Here is a 14,344-nt window from a genome sequence, read left to right on the forward strand (position 1 = left end):
ATAAAACATACGTTTTCCGTCGCACATAATTAAATTTCTTTGTCGTCGCGAAAGATTGATGTGTACGATTTTGTTCGAGAGTCCCGCGAATTATTGTCCCACTTGTCACTCGTTCGGGAATGAACGTGAACGACTATAAATTTTAAATCGCCCTCGCCCGGCGTGCACGCGAGAGATATCCACGCGGGGTGTAAAAGCAGACGCGGAAAAATCGCGTTAATGTTTTTGTAAATGCTTTATTTAATCGAAATGTGATGCACCGCGCGGCGATTAATCCGATAATTTTTGCGAATGTCTGTTCTTCTCTATTATCTCTCTTCCGGAGCGAGCTGTACGCGTAATTTGACAATTTACGAGTCTCATCGGATCCCGTAAACGGGCGTCGGATAGCGCGAAATGGCGAATATCAACATTCGCGATCACGGAGAGCGCATTATCCGTTCTGAGGCGAATCCAAAGTACAGTTCAGCACGGCGATTGTATCCCTTTTACTGTTCCGCTTTGCATTCCGAGCCAATGACGCTTTTCGCGCGCCGCGACCCGGTGATGGGTGAAGAGAGCGCCGCCGGTTTGAAATCTTCTTCCCGGGGCGCCTCCGGAGAGAGAACCGGAAGCGCCCGTTGAATGGGCGCCGTTTCGAAACCGAAATCACGTTAACTTAAGACCCTGATGCCGCGCGTCGAATACCGAAATAGTCGCGCGAACGCGACGCGACGTCTACGCGGGCGGCTACCGTCTTCCGAGCTGATTGAACTATTGTGACGTTTACCTTCGACGAGCGACCAACGGGGAATTCGTGGACGACCAGTCGATTCTGGTACGGCACTCCCGTTTCCGGCCCCCGAAATCGAACATCGCCATTTATTACGGCGCCGATCGCGACGGGGAACGATTTGCCGGGACGCGCCGTGCCGTTTTGATAAAACGCAGGATCTTAGGACGTTTGAATTGATTATGCGAGAACTACGTCACACTCAGGGCGAATGCGGGGCATCAGAAATCGCCTCGACCCTCGACCCCGGCTCGACGACTTCGAATTGTAGCTTCGGATTCAAAGATGATTTCCCGACGTTCCGAACGGAATATATATAGAACGCGCGCGGAACACACGTCGAGCAACTATCTCGTTCGAGGTATTGAAAAGCGAAAACTATAAGGAAAAATGCGAAAATGTCTAGCCGCAAAGATATCAATCTTGGAAAGCAGAATTGACTCGCGCGCGCGCGCGCATACACACACACACCGACACCGATTCTCACGTGCGAAAACACACGCAAAAAAACGCGCACACAAACACACGCACACATCAACGGTGTACACGGCACGGATACAGACGCACACTCATACATACATACGCGTTCACGTTGGCGCGGTGCACATTGCAGCGCCGCGTATTCCGCTGCCGCAGTTGCATTGCGAACGTTCGCGGAAGCGCACGCGAAGACGGGACCCGGCTGACGCGCGGATTTTTCCGTACGTGGGTGTCCGTGGTCGAACTCTATATTTAGGCACTAAACGCGATCCCGAGATTTGTCTATGCGGAATGTACAGGGTGTTCGGTAAAAAAGTGTGCTAAAAGTGACAAGGTGACATTTTTATATTAACTGTCGCTCCTTCATCCGGATAATTAATTTTTCCCCAGAGAGAGAAAGGTTTTTCGAGAGACGAAAGAAATTTATTTTGCGATCTTTGATCCTTGTTGCTAAATATTGGTTTGATTAGTTTATCACTCCAAGGACAATATTTTAGTTCGTCCATTTAATTTCTGTTTACATAATTTCTTTTAAATTTGATTTAAGAACATGATATATCCCTCTATGATATATGTATCTCTTCGCGCTGCTGGTATACATTTTTTTGGATCTCGGTAGAAATTTTTGTTCCGAAACAGCCGATTCTGAACTCGTCGAAGGATGTAATCTTATTACAATTTTATCCGTGTTGTGGAACACCTGGTATATCAATAACTTGGAACGACCAAAACCAATACTGCAGAGCCTGCGAGTACATGGAAGCAAATGTTGTGCGCGCAGATATAGATATCGTTCGAACAAGCTATAACTAAAGGATGTCATTTGTTTTCGTTCCAAGATACTATTTATTGATGAAAGTCTATCCGTGATTCCGAATTGCATAGAATATCTCTCGACTTACATGTGGATCATCTTTTGATCATATACGATACATTTAAAATGTTGCCCCACTGAAACGTACAATTAGATATTCAGCTCGAAATGTGATTGTATGAAAATTTGATTTTTGTTAGACACGTACACAACACGCCGACATGAAATTAAGCAGCCGTGTCGAGCGCGAAATTCAGTAATCTGCAGCTCTTCTTTATCCGTGTGTAAAATATTTACGACGTTTTACCTTAAAATCCTAAAATTCTCCGAGCTTGACAACCATGTTTAGCATTAACAAATAAATACAGAAGCGCAAAATGCTCGCGTTTGTTAATTATGCGAGACGAATTTAAAAACAACGAATTATTATTTCGTCATCGTGTGCAAACGGCATATGCATGTGGGATCTACTTGTTTTTGGAAAATTATTAAGCAACTCGTTAAAAAATTATATCGATTTCGCGATAAAGATTTGCGTCACGTTATTGCAAGGAGAATTTAATTCTACTTTCTCTGTATATATATAATTCGGGCTCTGATACTATCGCGCGTGTCATAATTAATCCCAGGTAACATAATTTAATAATAATTTCCTGATTACACAATATGATTAGATTCGAGTAAATTGGACAAATTTCACACGTACCTACCGTTTGATATAACGACGCGATGTTATTGTTATCGCGTCTCTTCCGGGACGGCAGGAATTCGGGCGTTGATTTTCGGTTTTACATAGACATTCTGCTTTCGAGATAACGATAATAATTCAACTACCGTTCCTGACGCGCAGCAGATGAAGTCGCGATGAGATTTGGATTACCTAACTTCGCGAACGTGGGAATCTCCTATGTCCTCCGTCCCCCTTCTCGTATTAACAAAAACGATAACGCGCGCGAACTCGAACTATTAAAGTTTTACTTGAGGCATAATAAGTCTTCTTCAAGGTGCATTTATTACGCTGTTAGTATTTAATATTTAACAAATAGATATATGTAGTACTTTATTTTTTTAACTTATAACAACGTAATGTATAATGTAATAGAATAAATTAGATAATAATAATTAGGATGCTTTTATAATATTTTTTATAATATTACATGCACGATTTTTATAATATGATTCCGTGCAGATTGTCTTTTTCTCACAAAAAGCAAAGCTTTTTTTTGCAAAATCAAGAATCACTTTACAAAATGTGAACTGTTAGCCGAAAATTAGCGAATATGACTTGAGTAAAGATTAGTACATTTAAACACGAAATATTATATTCCAACAATACTTAATGCCAAGTTAATTCCTACTAATTCCTCGATCTTGTATACTACAATTCCCTAGGCGGTTTACTCCTCGGAACAAACGTTCATGTTGTAGCAGAGAGGATAGATAGAGAGAGAGAGAGAGACACGCTTTCATATATCTTCTAAATTTATTGGTAGTTAAGACTACATAAATTTTATTTAAAATACTGGTCGAATCAAATTGATGTATTATTATCTTCTAATTCAGCCTTAATAAATAAACACAAATGACTTCACGAACAACACATGTTTAGTGTACATTAAATATAATAACATACGCTTTCTGTTCGATTATATGTTTCACGTGTCTGGCGTTGAATGGGAACAAAAAAAAACTTAATTTAAAGAACTATTTTTGTAACATTTTTTTTACACGGTCGTAAATTATGCAATTGCGTACTTCGAAATTATGCTTGTAGCAAAATTCTGAAGATTACGTTTTAATGGTCCTCGACAAAGGAAAATTACATCTAATAATACTTTTACTTTTAAATGACGTTTACGGAGGAGGGATAATGGGGTGGCGGCTGTGCGATCAAATTAAGTCAAATTACTGAAAACACGGGTTCGGCGTGCGGTATAGCAATTTTGTATTATAATGTAAAAATATAATGATTATCGGTTTGGCAGCGCCGTGTAATGTGTAAAAAATACAGAGCGCTATCGAAGCGATGACCTCGACAATTTAATTTAATCCGATCGGGGCGTATAGATGCTATCTCACCGCGTCCATTAAGAACTTTTTTGCAGCGCACCGCAGTCCCGGCCGGAGTCCCCCGGAGATATTCACAATTATTTCACGAAGATTTCCCTGCCCTGAAAAGGAAGCGGAAGAGACATATAGAGACAGTAGTACGGGCGGAACACGGGGATCGGCGAACGCGCGCGCGTTTCGTGAATCTTGTATTAAACTAATTCTTAATCCTCAAAGAATCAGAAGCCCCTGGCGCGCGCTGGCTCTCGCCGGCTTGATATTCCCCCTCCGTCGATTCGAAAGCCCTTTTTTTTTACTTCTTTGTCGAGAACCTCGGGTCTAAATCTGCTTTACGGAGTTTCGTAATGTCGCTCAGCGCGGGAGAAGAACTTTCCGTGTATCAAGCGTGCAAGCCGCAACCTTTTGCCCTTCTGACCTCGGATTTCCGCGGCGCGGCGCGCACGGGAAAGCTCCGCGTTGCACCGAAATCAGTCCCAACGTTTGTTAACACTCGGAACTTCGTGCGCGGATGCAGATTGCATCGTTTCATTCCCGAGAGAAAGATCCGGAGTTGCACTTAGTTATTAAACTTTGAGACTTACAGAGGAACTCCGCTGGGGAGGGGGAGGGGGGAAATTAACGGGGAAAAAATGATTCTTATTTTCTCATCTCGATCTCGAAAACAAATCGAAAACAGTCCACCTCAATCCTTAATCAAATTCAATTGGTATTTGGATACGCCGCGAGTGGGGATTAAATGTTTAATAATCCCAAGGAATATTTCAGATTAACCAGACGATCGCGTTGCACGAGGTGAGAGGCGAGGGAGCGGAATACCAATTCGACTTCGCACGCGTATTTCCGCGGAATTTCCGCGCACTGAGGCGTCTTCGTAAATAAACACGGGAAGGAACGACGGCTCGAGACGGTGTCGATCGCATGCAGTCGATGCTGCTCCGTTCAGCTTCTCGTCGAGATGCTTTCTTATGACGGTCACGTGCGTCCTCGCTTTGTTCCTTCGAGAGAGTCCCGACAAGATACCCGTTGGTGGCGAGACGTCCTTCGGGATAGTCGAGGAGAGAACGACAGACGGAGGGAGACTTATATGGAGACAGACAGAGAGAAAGAGGGTGAGAGAGGGGGGAAAGACGGGGGCGACTTTCGCGTGTTCTATGGAGCAAGTGGCCGTGGCCACAGAGGCACCGTCGATATTGCGAGTTAAAACGTCGGATCACGAATTGCCGGGGTGAATTTAATCGCGGATTGGTAGCCACCGACCTACCGACGTAATGCAAACGCGAGCGCGCCCGTGCGCTCTTCAATTAGCTCGCTTAATCGCGACCGCCCGTGCTCCTCTGTCTGTCACTCTCTCTCTCTCTCTCTCTCTCTCTCTCTCTCTCTCTCTCTCTCTCTCTCTCTCTCTCTCTCTCTCTTTCTCTTTTGAGCTGCGGCACACATGGCAGCGGAAAACTCGCCCCGGAATCCATCGTGTGCGCGGCCGCATTGGCAGACACGTCGGGGCCGCTGCCGTTCACCGCTCATCGTTCACCGTGCGCGCGAGAAAGCAGACGGTCCCAGTAATTAGCGCGCGGTTTCACGCCTAGAGATGAATATCCGCGATAGTATCGGCGCTACGAGGAACATCGATACTTTCCAACCGACGAGAAAGTGACACATAGCGACGCGATTTCGCGCCTAAAATGGACGATATCGCATGGATGAAAAACGTTTGGAGATTTAGAATTTATATACCTCGACACTGTGTTCTATCATTCGGTATATTTGCGTCTGTTAAGCAAGTATAGATTTGTTATGAAGATGATGCTTTCGCGCCCTGGGGATATACTTGGTACAGCCGCGTACCATCGGAATATCGATATTCGGTATTGTTAACGACCGCTCCGCGATATTATCGGAGCATCAAAAGTATCGCTCGGAGCAGAAGCATACAAATCGTACCTACGGGATTGACTGCGCGATTCAATATCGACATTAATATTTAGAAGAAAGGCTGGTATCCTTGATATTGAAAGTAAATTTCTGTTATGTATGAACTTGCTGCCAGACGCTATAACCTCGTGTCCCTCGCTATATCGATTGCACTTCAATATTCGTGTATCGCTAGGAAAATGCCAAAAATTCAAGATATTTGATATACCTGATGTGATATTAATGGAAATTTTTTTAGTATATTGTGATAAAGTACGTAAAGCGAATTGATTAATTCGTCGTCGCACCGCGATATTATAAGGTTCGCTAATTGAGTTTGAGAGATTTTTTTTCGCGGGAAATGCGAAAAAGCGCGCGGGGAGAAAAGTAGCTCCGAATGGTTATTATTCTCCGTAACTGACGGCGTAAAATCTTGAGTATTCCGAGGCGAGAAGCTGAGTCGCGGAGCGTAAAACCGGTGGCTTATGTGCCCGCGCCGTTTCCCCCGTCCTTCTCCGTACTTCGGGAAAGTCTCATTAAAATTCACCATTGCTTAAATTTCTCGCTGTCTCGACTATTTCGTCAAGGCAAACGGGTTAAGGGTTGGCGCGCCTCGGCGTTCTTTACTCGCGGCGTTACCCTCGATGACGCAAATAGTCCGCAATGTCCCGGTGCGCGATGCATTCGCCATGGCGTCACGTACGCGCGTTCGAGCGTCCGCGATTCATTTCGCCGGGCGGATATTTCTTCAGTTCGTCAGAGAAATGTGCAATCCTGCTGCGCGCGCTCTCGTTTTCTTATCCGTAAGAATTTTCAAGTTTTGGCCCCGCGGTACGTGCTTCTCATAGCAATCGCGGGGTGCGTACCTGCACGCGTATATACATCATCGTGGGCCACCTCGTTCGCTTCGCACGCGTGATTCATTGTGTTCCCCGAGTGCAAGCGTGAGATTTGTAAAGGAGTGCGTTATATTCTGCATATAAAAGTGCGCGAAATTATTCAATGTCGGGATCCCCGCCGTACGCCTCCCCGAACCTCCGCGAGTCCGAGTTGCCGCGAAAAATGCTTCATCTGCATATCTCTTGTTAGCTCTCTTGATAACGCATGACGAGGAAAAATCTTTCCTTTCCTGCACTTCTTCCTATGATCTTCATGATCCTGCCGAGTTTGCCAGATACGAGTTCCACTACATTTCCGTTTATGTAAAGCGTCTGGATAGACGTTACGTAATTAGCTTCATTAACTGTTAATAATAACTACATAAGGAACGTTTAGCGTTTAATATTGAAAAAAGAATTTGTTGATTAGAGGAATTTTTCTTCTTATTTTGTGTTTGAAACGAAATAAAATCATTAATAAAAAAAAACGAAAGAAAAATAATTCTCTTAATAAAAAAAAAACGAAAGAAATATAATTCTCTTTTCTTTTGAAAATTTCTCTGTTTTAATTTATATTTCAAGTACCTCAATTAAAACAATTCTAATAAAAAAGAAAAAATAATCACATATTTCAAATTTTTTATCATATTTGTTTCAAGAAATGTATAAATTGTAAAACCTTTCGATCTTGTAGTCACGAAGTCGAAAACGACCGTTACGCATTCCTGATCTTACACGCATAAGGGAATTGCACGCATTGAACAAGCCGGGAGAGATAACCGTAATAGCCATTTATGCCGCCGCAAGAAAGTACACGGTCCTTTGTTCTCTTCCCGACGTCGCTTCCGCGGAATCACCCCACCAGGCCGCTTTTACAAGCTTTACAGATTCGAATTTCCGACCGACAAAGGAACGTTTCACTGACGCATTTAACCTATTTCTGGGCGAGACGGTAATTCCCAACGTTCAAGCTTTTCTGGGCCGCGCACTGCCGACTGTCTTATCCGAGTGCGGTTTTATGCTCTTGCGCTAACGAGATGAATCCTTCAAAAGCGCGAATGCCCGAGGCGAATGCAATCCCTCGAAAAAGGGGGGGGGGAGAGGGAGAGAAAGAGAGAGAGAGAGAGAAAATGCGGGTATCGCACGTGCAGCATTTGATGTCGCTTCCATCGCTTCGCCCTTTTTCTCTTTGAAAACATCCAATTTTCACTCGTAAATCCGGGAATTGAATTTCCGACGAAAAACCGCGTGTGCGCACGCGCACGGTCCTAATTATGAATTATAACGCTCGCATGGCTCGCTCGACGAATCATTGTTTTTAATATTCGTGCGGTACACACGGATCGGAGGGGGGAATATACCGTGCCGGCCGGCACCATGTCGTATACACGTATATCCATAATTAATTCGTCAATAATATCTCGCTCGACCGTGCGCGCACACACTACGCGCGCGTCCGGCGTATTGCTGCCTTTTGCCGTGCAAACGCGTGTTCTGCCACGTTCCGAAAACGCGAAAACTCCGCGCCGCGTATCGTCACGCCGGTATAAAAACGCTAAAGTTCTTGTCTCGTCGCATCGCGAACCGTTCCGTTCTGGTACATTCGGTTGATTGACTTTATCAGCCGTAAACTATTACGCTCGGAAGGATACTTTTATAACGGAACAGCAGCTTTTCACGAGTCGGACGAACGAGTTCTTCGGCTTGGAACAATTTAGACGTACATGTATTTTATCCGTGACTTCGAGATGTATATACAGTTCGTACAATTCGACACGCGCCACTTTTCAACTGATGTTTTATCGTCGGATTATCATTTAAGAGTGATGTCGGATATCGGATATTACGATGAAAATCGGTTATTACCTCGTGAAAATCGGTTATTACCAGAAGTAACGGAAATCTTATTCCAGATTTATTTGTCAGATTTCTATTTGTCGAAAGAACGCCATATATCTTATTCGTCGCGTCGAGTGTACGCGAGTGGATGCACATAACAGCATTTCGTATAGCGCGCTCCCGTGCCGCTTCGTATACCGGATGTTACGGAAGTAAAAGATCTCATACATCCCGCGCCCACGCCCGGGGTCCCGCGATTCCTCGGCGACGCGCAATTGAATCGTACTTTATGCACTCGCTCCTCTGTTCCGCGTCGCTCTCCCGCCACGCAAAATTAATCGTTCCCCCCTCCCCCCGTACTTACGGAGCGGCTCGCTTTTTACGATATTCACGGAAGGAAAATGGGCGAGCAACAACAATGATTGCGCGCGGCGACGTGGGAAAAAAAGAGAGTGGAGGTGAATAAAATACTGTTTCTAGACGATAAAGATAAAAATGGACCGACCGCGCACTCGTGGTACAACAGAGATTAATTACCAGATCCTGAAAGCTTTTACCGAGGAAACGTCGAGGTTGCGTAATGAAGGAATCAGGGTGTATTTCCATCAGGCTTGTTTAATTCTCAAGAATATAAATGACTTTGATGCGCGAATAACGAGGTACAAAATAGAGCTCGGAATAAAAGAGAATAAGTTTAACGACGGATATACTTCTCATCGTCCTTGTTGTCAAATTTTACTTGAAAGTAAAATTTTAGCGATATGGACAACGCGAGAGAAAAATTTTATTATTTAATTATATTCTTAAAATTTCGTTCAAGAGATAAATCGTTATTCTCTCTTTGTAAGGCAAAAACAACCTTTGGACATATTTTAATTCGGAAAAATTAATTTGGGGCGGAGAGAGGGGGGAACGTGGATTCTAATAAAAAAATCTGTCTTTGCAATTAAGATTGAAGATTAATTACATTACGCGATAATTAGCTCATGTTTACAACCTTTTAAACGAATATTTGTTTAACTGATTGCCACGTTTATCCTACGTGATACCGCCACGGGAACGTGAAAATTTGTGTATGGTACGCACGGTATTTGCCCGTTCTGTTTCTGTAGCGCAATAAAATACTACTTTCAATCCAATGGTACACAATGCTTTAGATTAATCCGTTGCGATCGCTATTACACATTTCGGGGTGTTTACGCCGCGACGTGATAATCCACCGGGTGAGCCGCATATGTAAAGTTGTAAAACGTTACCCTCGTTCTCGCCCGGCGATACCGATCACTCGTTCCGGCGTAGCCGCAAACTCTCTTTCTCTTCCGCTCCGATTTCGTTAAACGCAAGATCGTGTTACATACGTAGTGTTCTCCACGCGCGCACACTGAGCTGCTCTACACATAGAGAACCGCTCTAGGAATGGGATCGAGTCAATTAAAATGCATTACTTACGCGGCCGCGAGCCTCATTGCCTGAACGTTGTCATTTCTCGACCAGAATCCTTATCGCACTCTAACTTTTTTTGAACGTCTAGCTCTCCGAGGAAATGATGCTGTTTTCCAATTTTGTCGCGTCCAATCGAGATTAATTTTTTCCAGACCAGTTCTCGTACCGCTTATAATTGTACCGTATCTTCGTCTTGCCTTCCAATTCGACGATGGACGATTTTGCAATTGCGACTTCCCTTCGAAGACGCGGCGCGTGTCCCGTCGGGGAACTGCTCGCGAAGGGCTTGAGCCCATCTCTATACTGTCCGGGCGCAATTGCGCGCGCGCGTACACATACCTACGTTGTTCACCGATGGCACGTGCTCGGCTCCTGAAGCATGTGCATGCCGCTACCGCGCTACTCCGCGCGAATTCCGCTCGCAGTTGCATTTCGCGCGTCCGTGCAAACGGGCGCCCGCGCGCCCAGTCCGCGTTAGCCCGCCGCCGCCGCGTTCGCCCGAGTTTATAGTCGAATACCCGGCCACCCGGTTTCCTGCGCTCGCCGTTTGTCTTGCGTTGTCGAATTTACGACGGGGCGCGTTCGCCCGTCACGAGCGACGCGCGCCCGCGTTAAAAATTACTCGCGCATCCGCCTTGCTCGGTGAGTGGGTGCGCGAGAATGCAATTTCGAAAATACTGTTAAACTCGACGTCAATATTCATTTGCATCTCATTGAGCGCGCTACTTGAAAGTCGGACCTAGAGCACTGCTTTCGCGGACAAAATGAGCTGTGCTCCTTTCATTCTAAAAAAAAAAAAAGAAATATCGAGCACAGATTTATACTGCAAGTGAAGTACTGTTTTATGTTTTCGTTAACGTACTCTCTCTTATTTTATTTTTTAATATGTAATGTAAGCTGAAAGAAGAGAAATGGTGCGCGTTTTTCCAAATTGTTGCGTCCAAATTTTTATGAGAATCACATATATTATTTAAAAGTTTCTTTCGCAAAAGATTATCTTCCTGATACCTGAGCTACGTGTAAAATCTTATGAATCTTTGACATAAATCTTTGACTTTTTTTGACGAATCATTGATACTTTCCGACGGAAAATGGAAAAACTTGAGAAACAGGGTGAAATATTAAGTGTCAATGTTTGCGAGGAAACATCCATTTTACCTTTCTACGGAAAGATTTGCTGGCAGACTTTTGCGTACGTATTTTTTTTCCCCGAGAGTCGACGCGGCCTCCCCAGAGATATCACGTGCGCGTGGAGACGTGAGAGATAGTGGAGAAAAGAATAAATTCGCCCAAGCAGTGCCGGCGCGAATTTTTCTATCCCGTAACGGGAGCTCGCGAAGTATGGCGAACTGGAATCCACTCGACGTATTAACGTGCCATAAATATGCTAACGCGTTATAAATATTCAAACACGTGTCCGTGATAAATACAATGCCGCTAATACAGTGCGGGGAGAACGAAGATACTTTGGAAAATCCGCGCGCGCGCGCGCGCTAATCATGGTTGTCAGTAATAAAATATAAATTTTAATACGTAAAGCTGCTGATCCTCGGTGTCTAATCCACCAAAGTTTCCCTTTGTTGACCACAATCGATTTGTTATGCAAATTATAGCGATCGAATCGCGAGAAGGATGAACAAGTTTCGAAAGACTGTCATAGACTGTTCTCATAAAACATGCATAACGAAAGGAGCGATCGATGACGCCATGAATGTTGCAAACGGGACAAAAGTGCTTTTGATCGATATGTTCATGAATTATTTCCACGTGCCTTCGGGAGGCCTTCCACGGCAGAAAATTTCGGAAACGTCGTGCAGGAGTGTAAGGCACACCGCCGCAGAATGCAGAGCAGATGAGTACACTTTTGATAGATTAGTTATTACGAATTAGCGAATTCTAAGTATTAACAACAATGGGAATCTTTTGAAAATGTGTAACGCGCGGTTGACTCGTGCGCTCGTTTTCGAACGTAAAAAGATGTTTATTCGAGAAATCGTTAGAGAGTTACGGGGTTAGAGAGGCGTGGCAATAGGAGAACGATTATGATGAATGATTTGTTGCATGACTCTCGAAATCTGGACTCTCAAGCTAAGCGTGTTCTGTTTTTGCTCGATGTTAATCTTCAAGTTGTTTTTTCAATACACATTGAATGTCAACCCGCGCGTTGAAAATATTACGAGCAAGATACGGCCGCACAAGCCGTATAGCTTTGGAATTTATTTCTGGAAAAGTATAAAATAATAAAATTTATATAAGGAAGAATTATGAAATTGTACAGCAAATTATTCATCATAATTTGGTATCTCTTCTTGTGATTACGTTAAGTAACGTTGCTAATAATGGTCCTTTATATATAAAATGCAAATTATGAAGACCTGCATTGCGCGTCACATTTTCGAAAGATATCCGAATAAATATAATGAAGATGTTTACCTTGATTGTTATTAATAATGACTTTATGGTTAATAATGAATTTTCGTCCATTATTAAACGTTTACAATTTGGCACAGCTGCGTATGGCTGTATAATTAACAAATTAACTCTTTGACGATCGACGGTTAACGCGGACATTATCGGTAATTTTTTTAACTGGAGTAATTTGAGAATGGTGTTATGGAGAATAGTCTATGTTACATTTCTCTTTTCGTTGTTATAGATATAAATATGTAGGAAACGATAAATTAATATAAGTTAATAATATTAATATTCAAATTTATGCAATTATTGTTCTACTTCTTATTTTTCAAAAATAAATTATAAAACTCTGTAAAAAGATATAAATTATTGTCACAAATTGTACACATTTTATCAACAAAATGGTTAATATATCAAAATATATTAATTACAAAATATAGCGGTACAAGCGTCACAAAAGTAATGTAAAAATATTTTAGGGATTACAAGGGGTGAAAATTTTTTGTGTATATACTGTGCGTATTTGTGTACACGTGCGTACATATGTGCGTTAGTGCGATAGAGATTTTATCAGATGAAACGAATTTTTCCTGAGAAAATTTACTGAAGAGATCGTTCGCCCCGATATTTCTCGACGAAATCTCGGTGGGTAATTACAATTTTAGCGTGCTATTATCATTTTTTTATTCTGCTTCGTTAGTCGCTAATTAAGCGTTGACCCGGCATGCAAAATAGCGCCCGCAATACATCCACGGATCTCGCCGCGGTACGTACGCGAATATGCATCTCACGCCACGCCTGTTTTGTGGCGCGCGGACGCTACAACAAAGGAGAGTGTAAATGGGAACTTACGAGCGACGGTGGGCTGATTTATTGCCGAATTGACTATTCATCTCCTTCACCAGAACCTCCGGTGTAAGAAGTCACGCGGTCATTAGCCCGCGCCCGGTGCAGAAACACCGGCGTCTGAGTTTAAGAGAATGAGAAAGAGAAATAAAAAAGAACACAAGAAAGGTTGCTCCCGTCGGTCGTCAAAGAGTTAGCGGCGGATTCGCAATCTGGAGATTCGAGATGTGCGATCCAGCTGGACCTCCTCTCTCATTCAAGCCGTATTAGATTCGTACTTGGAACGGAGCTTGAAAATCCCGGGACGAAATTTAACGCTAAGCAAAGGCCTGGGTGTTGGTGATTCTATATATACGAGAAGGGTGTCTCATTTTGTGTGTGCATGAAAAAGAAAATGAAAGTCGCTCCCTAAACAGTGAAAAACTTTAAGAGCTCTCTTTCACGACTTACAACACTCATATTGTCCGAGAGCTAATGAATATTACAGAATTTATTACCGTTTGAAATATGGGCGTAGCCAGAAAGAAAAAAGAAGTGCAAAATGCATACAGCTTCGTAATTTTACGCTTTATTATTTTATTACGTAAATAAAGGATAAAATTAAATATCGCGTATATATATGCATATTTTGAGTCTCTGTGATCATCCTGTTTTATTTATTAGTTATTTAGTTAGTTTTATCATGCGAAATCTTTGATTAATCTAGACTTAATATTTCCTTATCAAAAATTTTATTTTTTAACGTTATTTAACTTAAAGTCAAATGCACTTTTGTAACGTGCTTTTAAATTAAAATTTTATCAAAATTTTAAGTGCACCTGAAATTAAATAAGGAATAAAATACATATTTATTTATAATTTAAATATTAATGAATTTTT

This window comes from Wasmannia auropunctata, unplaced genomic scaffold (assembly GCF_000956235.1).
Source record: "Wasmannia auropunctata unplaced genomic scaffold, wasmannia.A_1.0 LD336024.1, whole genome shotgun sequence".
NCBI classification, from domain to species: Eukaryota; Metazoa; Arthropoda; class Insecta; order Hymenoptera; family Formicidae; genus Wasmannia; species Wasmannia auropunctata.